The 11,204-nt window shown below is 52.9% G+C and overlaps 1 long non-coding RNA gene across 1 annotated transcript; it reads right to left on the bottom strand.

Annotated features, from left to right (window-relative positions):
* Nucleotides 1-808: 808 nt before the first annotated feature.
* Nucleotides 809-3,461, bottom strand: LOC124699282. Its single transcript, XR_007001344.1, has 10 exons — nt 3,422-3,461; nt 2,912-3,308; nt 2,738-2,807; nt 2,605-2,658; nt 2,430-2,498; nt 2,100-2,206; nt 1,921-1,988; nt 1,757-1,797; nt 1,515-1,664; nt 809-1,147 (listed from the first exon to the last, which is right to left on the bottom strand). It is a non-coding gene; the product is annotated as an uncharacterized LOC124699282 (long non-coding RNA).
* Between the last annotated feature and the right edge of the window lie 7,743 nt (nt 3,462-11,204).

The raw sequence follows: 11,204 nt of genomic DNA, 5'->3' as shown, positions 1-11,204 counted from the left end.
CTTGTTGATCATTGTGTTGCTCAACATGATTACTTGAGTTTTTTGTTTGATAAAGATTAGATTTTTTTAATGGACGGAGGGAACATTGTTTATAGTGAATTAAACTTGCCAAATAAGGATTTAAAACCTTTGGCGCTAATGCACATGAAATGTTTCTCAAGATGGAATCAACAAATGAATTGTGGAGACTGAGCTAGCTAGCTTTAAATGAAGGAGATGGATGGATCGATGGGTTGCTCCGCCGGCCAGCACTTCTCGATTCATTCGTTTGAATTTGAAAAAGAAATAAAGGGATGATCCGTATTAGTTTCCCGGAGTGTGGCCATCGAACAGAACATTCACGCACGCGGCTTGCTGGGAAGGCGAAAGAGATGAAAGAAATCGACCACCTAGACTAGCAAACAATTAATACACAATCGATGCATCTCGGTGCACGAATTAACGGATGCAGCTGGATGTGATTCGTCTCCGTTCGTCGCTTCCCAAGGAAAGGTCTCACACTCGATGCATCGAGCGGTTTTAGCGACAAGAAGGAACTAAGATGCTAACTTAATTATTGGCGCGCGCGGGCAATTAAGCCACACGGCCTCGCTGGATGCAGAACATCTTGGTACGCCCCAAGTGGAGGGCGTGGTAGCAGTCGAGGCTGTCGTCCGAGGAGAGAGCACGGACTCGTGCCCGAGGGCCTACTTATGGTGCTCCTTTACGCCGGTCATGCAGTAGAAGCATCAGCTGAAACAAGAGCGGAGCAGATGGCGGCGACACTAACAAGAGACCCCAGGTTCAAGACTACCCGGATTCTGGCCCATTTGGAGGGAAAAGTGGCAGATAATTATTCCAATTCTTAGAAAATTTAAGCATAACATCCCCTGTTTTGGGGGCAACCAGATCACAATCCAAACAATAAACAATAAAAGTGCAACGGCACAACCCAACTCCATCACAAGTCTAGACAAACATATGCTACAGTCTGGAGCATCACAAGAACAACGATACTTTGTCAACTACCCCCAACAGTACAGAAGTGGAATGACAAATAACAGTCCGCAACCAATACAGCCCAGGTATTCAATTGGTTTCACAAGCAAAGGGAATCCTTCCACCCTACAGGCTTGCCTGCGATGCTACCAGCCTTCTGAAGTTGCATCTGCGAAACATCACAAAATCAGTACACAGAAGGAATTTATCGCAAGTGCAAGTGAGATCGAAGAAAGCAAGAAAAATGATAGTTCTAAGCAGTATTTGCTACAAATGATCATGGACATGTAAATCTGATCTTTGCAACAAAAAAGATAATACGGTGATGTCACAATTGCATCAAAGTAACTAATATGAACATGCTGATGGACATGTGGAGTGCAAAGGAACAGGCCATGATTTAATTTTATCCTTAATCCTAAACATCAACCAAAGAAACAGCGCTGATTAGTGCCATGACCAAGTACTAATTCAACATCCAAAACAGCTGGACCTAAGCAGGGGTGTCATTGGCTCGATTGGAAACAGAAACTCACTGCCTGAACACATGTAGTCAAAGAAGGACACCGCTGTAGGACATGTCACAGTCGAAGGCAGGGGGCGCAGACCATAGTGGACGCCGGCAGCAGCTACAGTGGACAGCACCACCAACACGCTTGGTGTTGGTCTTCTCGTGTCTAAAGCCCCTGCATAGAGAATTGGGCAACAACAATGAGAAGATGCTTGGCGGTATATCAAATTCAGCAAAGTGCGGAGGAAAAGAGAGCAAGTCTCCAACCTTCCTCTAACTTGGCCAATTATCCCAGAGTCTGCATCACCCTGTGAGAAGATAAGTAGAAGTGAACCAAGCAAGTTTAACATCATTGAGAAATGTTCAAATTACCCCCATCGTATGATCAATAATAAACATCAAACAGATAGCTTCCTTCTAACAGCAAGTACCTTGGTCCGAAATGAATTATCCAGTAGTCCTTCATCAGCAAAACAAAGAGTGCTATCACACTTTTAGGCTGCAATGAATGATCAAGAGATGAGTTATTAGGATCTTGCCAATTCTCGGAATGTACATACTCAGTAATCCTAAACACCAACCACAGATAGCAGGGCAAAGTTATGATTACCAGTTGCAAGTATGTATCAGCAGAATCAGGCATGTCGTAGTTATGACAGTACGCGCCTACATTTGGCTGCCACTCACAAGACTAGTCGCCATCTTGGTGTCAGATATCTACACACACAAAAAGGAGATTTTTAACACATAAACCATCATGCATGCTTCCATGATACTATAAATTTCGGATGGGGAAAAAGCTATCATATCTGCTACTGTGACCGTTTACTATAAAACACAAAGAATCCTGCGACACTGCGCGACGGAGGAGCACAGAATCGCCACGGCTGTGGTAGCATGGAGAACGCAGAAAATGAAGAAGGGAACACAAGGAGCTCACCGGATGCGACGGATGGCGCAGCAGCATTGTCGGACCCAGACCAGACCGAAGGCCGAAGGGTCAGGTATGCTGCATAAAAACAAGCATTTCAACAACTCATCAGTTGGTTCTGCTAAGCACAAGGGGGGGCACCTTTTTACGAATGTGCGCTTGTTTTTTTTTGCATGTCACTTACATGGTTGCGGAGTTTGGATTCGGCTGGTGGGCTTGTTCCATCCAGTTAGTTAACCTGAATGAGAAATACACCCAGCTTAGAGAAACAAGACAGGGTTGGATCAGAACAAGTGGACAGAGAAACAAGTGAACACCAGACTGAATGGCCATCGGGTGGGAGCAATCGTCAGGGATGCTATCAGCCTATAACAGTTTTAGGCTGCACTGAATGATCAAGAGAGGAGTGATTATGATCTTGCCAATTATCAGAATCGTACACACTAATCCTAAACACCAACCAGAGATAGTAGGGCAAAAGTAATAATTACCAGTTGCAAGTATGTATCAGCAGAATCAGGCATGTCGTAGTTTAAGAGAATACACGCCTACATTTGGCTGCCACTCACAAGACCAGTCACCATCTTGGTGTCAGATATCTACACACAGAAAAAAAAAAGGAAATGTTAACACATGAACCATAATGCTTCCATGATGCTATATATATTTCGGAAGGGGAAAAAGCTATCACATCTGCTACTTTGACCGTTTACTATAAAGCACAAAGAATCCTGCGACACTGCACGAAGGAAGAGCGCAGAATCGCCACGGCTGTGGCAGCACGGAGAATGCACAAAAGGGAGAAGGGAACCCAAGGAGCTCACCGGAGGCGACGGATGGCGCAGCAGCATCGTCGGAGCTAGACCAGCTTCCTTGACTCAGGGTATGCTGCATAAAAACAAGTATTTCAACAACTCATCAGTTGGTTCTGCTAGGCACAAGGGGGGCAAATGCAGTAATACAAGGGACTTTTAACGGATGTGCCTCTGTATGTGACTTACATCATGGTGGCTGAGTTTGGATTCCTACTGCTGGGCTTGTAGGTCAACTGGCAGCCAAGCAGCATTGGCAGAGGTGTAACGGCTGGGTCGCACACACGGGCGGCCTTGTGGGAGCAGGCAGGTGACACCATCCAGACTGAAGAATGGCCAGCAGGTCACGGATGCTGCATAAAACGCAAGCAAGTCAGTGGGTGCTGGTAGGCAGGCAGGCAGAGGGGGACGTTTTCCGAATTGTCCTGGGTATGTATGTATGTCGCTTACACGGTTGCAGATCGAGTTGGGATTGAGGTGGAGTATTTTCCAGCTGTTGGTGTTAAGCTGAAAACAGAAACACCCCGATTAGAAAACAAGACGTGGTTGGATCTGATCAGTACGTAGTGAGGAAACAGAGTAACAAGATGCGCAGTTGTGTTTGCATCCGGCAATGCAAAATTGGGAAGCCCTGTGAGGATTGAGTTGAGCGTGAGACTGTGGGTAGTAAAGAGGAGCTGTTTTGTTGTGTGGTGGTGGGCTTAGGTTGGTCCCAAAGTAGGCAAATTTCGTTGGATCCGACGAACAGAGCAGGGGAAGAGGGTGCGGAAAGAAGGAAGGGCAGCGCCGTACCTTTTTCCGCGGCGCGGCTGGAGGACGTCTCCGTCGTCGTGCTGCTCCGGTTTGGCCATGACGTCTTCCGTCGAGTGGCAGGTGGACGGCTGGATGCGGGTGGCTGGTGCATCGCGTCCGGGGCGCCGGAGCCGCGTCGTGCTGGGTAGTTGCGTCGCCGTCGCCGCGGAGGTGGAGGCGGGGAAGGTAGATGCCTCGCCGTGGAGGTGGGCGGCGGATCTGGCAGCTTCTCGTGGGTGCGGATGGTGGTCCGGCGAGCGAGCGCGCGCGCGCGACGCGGGGGCTGGGCGGGCAAGGTCGACGGAGCGCCCGCGCGAGCAACGGCGAGGAAGGCCGCCGCCGCCGCCGCTTTCGGGGAGAGGGGGTGTTTCGTAGTTTTTTTTGTTTGAGATGAGGGTTTCGTAGTTGGTTGGGGGAGAACGAAATGGGGTTCCGTTCGCGTTCGCGTTCGGGCCCGACCGACCAGACGGAGGAGTGCGGAAGCAGCCTGGGAGCCCGATCCGACGGTCTTGTTTTTATCCACGGCGGCGCAGGTGAAGCGCGCGCGCGTGTCATCGGACTAGTCAAGCACGTGCCGGCGGTGGCGAGAGGTCCGGCCAATCGTTCGTCCACGCAGGCTGGCCTCGACAGCGTAGGCAAGCAGGCAGAGCAGCTTATCCTCCACTAATGCCTCCTTTTACTCATTATTGTTTCCAAAAGAATGTCTCCTTCCCCAAACTAATCCAACATATTAACCACTGATGATGTAGGTAGGAAGACCAGTTGCTGAGTGGTTTAGCGCACTCACTCGCTCGCTCGGCAACTACTTGACCGGATCATTTAGGACTCGTGCGCATTGCTATGCATATACTCAACCAGTCGGTCAAGGCTTTTTCTGTTCGGTCGATAAGGCAAGATCGGCAGCGCATCAAGTCAAGCTAGCGACGGAGAGAGAAGCTTCTGAAGTCGCAATCGGCGGGCAGGCAGGCAGGCACAGCGGGGTGGACTGAGGTAACTGTCTGTAATCCACTAGTTTTCCTGCTCTACTTGACCAGCAGCTATCGATGCCCGCAGCTATCTTGCCGGCTGGCTATATAACCGCCTAGCTGGACCTCTAGAACAGAACAGTCTCATCGTCGTCGGGCGGGGAGCGCGCGCGAGGTTGGAAGGTCCGATCGACAGGGACAACCCAAGCCAAGCCAACCCTGAAGCCAGGACTAATTTCAGAGGTGATGGACGAGACATCTATGCAGCTAAATTACTGACACTTCAGTCCTTGACTAGCTAGCAGTACACTACAATTATTTCCTTGCTAAACTCGGATAAACACCTACGCAAGCAGTACGAGTTTAATTAGCATAGAGCGGACAGATTATGCGCGTGCCCTTAACTTCGATGTATCCGCTATATATGCAGCAAATAAGCTAACAGGGCGAGGCTTCATGCATTGGAAAACTTTGCTACGTACACGGTCCGATCCTGTCCAAAGGGCTTGGAAATGTAGACCATCGTTTTCATCCAGACACGGCGTAGCGTACTGCCTTGAAACTAACCCGGGGGGATTGATTCGTCTTCCTGCGATATGGGTAGTTTCTTTGAGAATCTAGGCACCGGTCGTCTGAGGATCTATCTCGTGGTAGAATGTTCGGTCAACAGTCGCACGTGCGGACAACGGTCTGGCGTTGGTAAGAATCAAAGTTCAGATCTATGTATAACATCGCTATTGTTAGCTTTGTTGAGCTGCTTCAATTAGCCGCCGCGATGACGAGGAGATTAAGTGGAGTACTCACATTAGCTCCACATGCATTTCTGCCCCACCCGGTTGGCGCTTGGATTTATGCAAAATAATATCGTGCAAATGCTGAGGCATGTATCCTATAGCGTTAACGAATGTCACAAGTAGCGGAAGAAAAAAAAGGAGGACACCGTGTTGGCAATCCGAGAATACAACCCATTAAAACAATCCAATAATGTTATTTTGTGAAAATACTCCACGCTAAACTAGCCAATTAATCTATAACTAGTTTTTCTAGAAACTTTGTTGAATTTTTTACCTTTAATTACTCTTGCCTTATATAGGGGGGAATATGTAATTTCCCACCACCCCGGATTACACATACACAAGGAGCTGCCCCCTAGGGACGCCACCACGACCGACGACGGGCAAGATGAAGAGCACTGGCTCAAGGCTAGGCAGCAGTAGGCTCGAATAATACATGGTTCTCGTGCAACAGCCTACTAGGATCTGTTTGTTAGCGTGTGGTCCACTGTTTTCTCCAGCCGATGTGGAGACATTTTTATTCTCAATCCGAGGTTTAAGAGTTTAAATCTTAATTCTAATGGAGCCGCTTCACTTGCTGTTCTGTCTTTCTGCAGCCCGGTGGTTTTACCAGACAGTGCTATCAAACCAAACTGAGCTGTAAGGGCATCTCCAACCAGCAACCCAAATGGACGCGATGGGCCGTCCGTTTTGGGCCGTTTGGGTTGCCGAGCGGACACCCGGACAGCGGCCCGTGTCCGCGTATCCGTTTGGGTCGCACGCTGCGCTCAACGTGCGGACGCAACGCAAAGTAAAAAAATAAAAGAAAATGAATATGAAAAAGGAAAATAACAAGAAAGTAAATTTAAACTAGGGGTTCATTAAACTTAGCCCTATTTTGGGCAATTTTTACACAAAAGAAAGCCCTATATGGGCTTTAAACTAAAAAAAAAAGCAAACCCTAGCCAGGGTTTGCGAGCACGGTGGCCGCCGGCAGTACTACTCCCGAGAGTACTCATCGTCGCCGCCGTTGATGAGGACGACGCCACCGGCGGCGACGCGCCGTTCGAGCTATACACGCCGGAGGGTGCCGGGGACTCGGCCGGGGCGACCACCGCGCCCTTTCCCGGGCGGAGCGCGGGTCCGGAGGGCTCGCCGGCCGCGCGAGCCGTGCCCTCCGCGCGGAGTCCTTCCGGAGTTGCTCCTCCGCCGCGGCTCGCGGCTCCGCCTCCTGCCGGAGCGCGGCCCGGCGCTCCTCCTCCGCCCGGAGCGCCGCCTGGCGCGTGGCCTCCTCCTCCTGGCGAGCCATCTCGAGGAAGGCCCATGCCACCGCCTGGGCGTCCTCCTGGGCCTTCCTGGCCATCTCCTCCAGTGCGGAGGCGCGCAGCGTCTCCGCGAGGTGCGGCCATTTGGCCAGCTGCTCGCGGGACGCCGCGAGCGCCGCCTGCAGCTCGGGGTCGTCCTCCTCCTGGGGCTCGGGCTGGGGCTGGGGCTTCGCGGCGGCGTCGTCGATGTAGAGGCCGCCGGGGCGGCAGCCAGCCCGCCTTGCAGGCGTGCGCGGCTGCGCGCTAGGCCGCGCCTTCGCGGATGTGAAGCACGTGTGCCGGCGCGCGTCGTGCTCCACCTCGAACCACAAGTCCCAGTTGGGACTTGTGTCGCCGTATGCGGGGTGCTCCTGGAGGTCCGCCAGCAGCTGCGCGCGGCGCCTCCGGATCTCCGCGACGCGGGCCCGGCCGGAGCCCGGAATGGGCGGCACCAGAACCCGATCTGGGCTTAGGTGCCAGCCGTGGGGGGTGCACGTCCCCCCAAGGCATTGGGATGCCGGCGTCCCAGAACATCTGCGCCACCGCTACGGTGACGTAGATCCGGTCGCGGCTGGGAGGAGCCGACGGCCCCATGTCGAACGCCGCCGGCGCGATTCGCCGACTGCTGCCGGCCTCGTGGTTGTTCACGGACGGGAGGAACTCCCGCTTCAGGGCCATGGCGGCGTGGAAGCTCTACGTCACTCGTGCGTGTGGCCGGAGTGGAGAGTGGGGACTGGATAGGGACAGCCCCCCTCCCTCGGTCCACATTTAATAGGACTAGGGCACCGACAGCTGGGCCAGCCACGCGGACCTGACGGACACGCAAGGACGCCGCGTGCCATCCGCGGCCACGCAAACCCGGCCTAGATTTGAGCCGGATTTGCGTCGTTCCAGATGTCGCGGCCATCCACATTTACGGTGCGTCGCCGCGTTGCGCCGTCTTTTTGTCCGACTGGACCCATCCGGACGCGCGGGCGCGGGATGGGTCGCCGCGTTGGAGATGCCCTAAGGGCATCTCCTGTGGCGCGACGCCGACCGTTTGTGTCTGCCGTGACCGAAAATGCGTCGTGCACCACCTCCAGCGGTGCGACGCAAAGTGACCGGGCCGTCCGCAGAGACGCAAACCTAGCCTAAATATGCGCCAGGTTTGCGTCTCTGCGGACGCTGCACGGACGCGCAAAGTGTCCGCTCGGTCCTCGCACGGGCCCGCCTGGCAGCGGCACAACTGCTTCGTCTTCCGCGGCATTACTTCAGGGCGGCGCGCTGCAGCCTTTGCAGGGCCGCGTTGATGGCGTGCCTCGGCTTCCGCGAGCGTGCGCAGCCTAGTAGACGTTGCACCGGCGGGCCATTGAAGGCGAGATGGCGTCGGAGCCTTTTAAATGGACGCCGCCGGCGGCCATTTCCACGACCAAATCATTGCCAAATCCCACAGCATCCACCCCACCGACGCCATGGGAAAGAAATGTTGGCCGTTCCGCAGACGAAGAACGACCGTGAGGCTAGCGGCTCGCGTTCCGCAAGAAGGCACGGGTCGGCCGGTACGTCCGTGTTGACCTCGCGCGGCAGCTATGGGAGGAAAACCGGCCGGTGCCATGGCCGGACGCGAACTTGCCGGGAGGGGGCTGGTACCTGAACTCGCGGCGCGTGCCAGTCCCGCCCGTGCCGCGCGAGGGCCGAGAGCGGCGGGACGAGGTGCGCCGCCGCCGAGGGATCTTGCCGCCAGATCTGCGGGAGGATCAGGCGTACGCGCTGAACTCCTACAACTGGATTTCATTCGGGACGTGGGAGTTCGACGCGCGCCGCCGCGCTGGCTACCTCGGCGACGTAGACTTCTTCGACCGAGAGATCGCCGCAGAAGAAGAAGAGAACGACCAGGAGGACGAAGACGAGGATGAGGACGCGGACGAGGACGTCGACATGGTCGACTACGACCACGACGACGGCGGGCCGGCGTGGGATCCGGAGACCCAGCCGCCGGACCTGCCAACAGCGCGCAGGACGAGCTCAACGAGCTCGCTTTGTGGGAGGGGCGCGCAATCCAGCTGCGCGAGTCAGCGCTCGCGCAGGGGAGGCCGGCGACTCCTCCGGCAACGCCGACGCATTCCAACGACCGCGCTCCGCCTGCTGCTCCGGCTTGGGATCCCTGGCACAAGCACCTCGTCAGCGACGACGACCAGTAGGCAGCAACAACTTTTAGCACGCCTTTATGGTTTTTTTATGTTTTTTATTAATGTAAATTATGGTTGCATAAATAAAAAAAAATTATGCGTCGCGTCGCTGGAGCCACCCGACGCAAACGGACTCCCGGACGATTTCGATCATTTGGACAGACGCAAACAGACACGACGCGTCCGTTTCGACGTCCAAAATGCGTCGCGGCGCTGTAGATGCGCTAAGCGCGTGGCAGTGGCGCCCAGGACGATCGAGGAAGCCGGGCGGAAGCGGAAGCAGCCTGGGACTGGGAGCTCGATCCATCGGACCGGGACCCGCGACGTACCTGCTTGTCTTCTCGTCATGTTGTCTGTCAACATGTCTTGTTTTTATCTGCCGCGACGATCAACTAGTCAAGCACGTGCCGGCGGCGGCAGCGCGGTCCGGTCAATCGTTCGTCCACGCTGGCCTCGACAGGCAGAGACTCTTATCCTCCGCTAGTGTCTCCTCTTGCTTTTGCTTCGAAAAAGATTGTCTCCTTTTACTACTTTGCCTACCCACTCCAGCCAAAGAAAATACTAAGCACTGAACATAGGAAGACTATAAAATTGTCGAGTGGTTTAGCACAGTCACTTGCTCGACAACTCCTTGACCGGATCATCATATATAACATGCAGCACATTTAGGGCTCGTGCGCATCGCTATATGCTAAATTGAACCAGTCAACAGTAGTATTACTGCATCGTTGAAGTTTATTCGTAGTTCTCTAGATAGCGATGGAGAGAAGCTTCTGAAGTCGCCGTCGTTGCGAGTCGCAATCCTTGGGCAAGCAGGCAGCAGGCACAACGGGGTGGACTGAGAAGGTAACTGTCTGTAATAATCCACTTGTTTGCATGTTCTGCTTGACCAGCACCAGATCGATGCGCCTGCGCGTCGCATCGCATCGCCATCGCGCCCCGGCCTGGCTACGAGAAGGGAAGGGTCACGGCGGCGAGCGCGAGGATGCAAGGTCCGATCGACAGGGACAACCCAAGCCAAGCCAACCCTGAAGCCATGACTAATATTCAGAGGTGATGGACGCATGCATGCTGCCGACGGTTCAGCCCTTGACTAGCAGTATAACTTATATTTTCTGGCTAGACTAGGATAAGCATCGTGTTTTCTGTACGGGAGTATAAGCATCATCAAGTACGAGCAACTAGCGCAGAACGGACAGGGCATGGAAATGGAGACCATCGTTTTCATCCACGGGGTACTATCTTGAAATCAAACCATTGATTCATCTTTTGTAGATGAATGCCCTATTCTGGTCCCAGAAGCATATACATATACACTGTTATGAATGATCTTGTTCACTCATGGTTTTGGATGACGATTTTGTTTTAGAAACATTTTATAACTTTCATTTTTGAAACAGGGCCAAAAGATTTGGCCCATTTGATTAATTAAGATGAGTGTTTTACATTAAAGTAAAGGCTAAATACAGCAGGATTACTCTCCCAGCATCAAATTCACTCAAACATTTTGCTCCCGCGGTTATCCAAATCCGAGCCTCTTTCTTGATCTTGTCAGAATGATCAAAGGAGGGGCATGCTTATATGAAAAACTCTTGCATTACGCTCGTTTCGAATTACCCAAGAGGTGAGTAATGTGAGAGAAGTCAACGCTTAGCGGTTCATAGTTGATTCACTCATCATCTTGAACCACCAACTCTCAATAAAGTGGTCCATCCATTGTTGGACATCAGTAGTATGTAATATGACCCAATCCTTGATGAAGCCACAAAGGCGTGTGGTGTATCAACAATTGACAAGTAAGTGATTGATGGTTTCCCGTACTCTCTTGAAAAGGGGCAAACTCCGCAATTAGATCAACCACGCTTTGTTAGCCGGCCAGCCGTCCATACTCTATTTTGAATTGCAAGCCAAGTGAAGAATTTTATCTTTGGAGGTGCCGAAACCTTCCAAACCATATGGTTCATGTTAGT

The sequence above is a fragment of the Lolium rigidum genome, chromosome 1, assembly GCF_022539505.1.
Source record: "Lolium rigidum isolate FL_2022 chromosome 1, APGP_CSIRO_Lrig_0.1, whole genome shotgun sequence".
Taxonomy (NCBI): domain Eukaryota; kingdom Viridiplantae; phylum Streptophyta; class Magnoliopsida; order Poales; family Poaceae; genus Lolium; species Lolium rigidum.
Note: the sequence above shows the minus strand (reverse complement) of the source record. Positions and strands in the feature narration are given on the sequence as shown.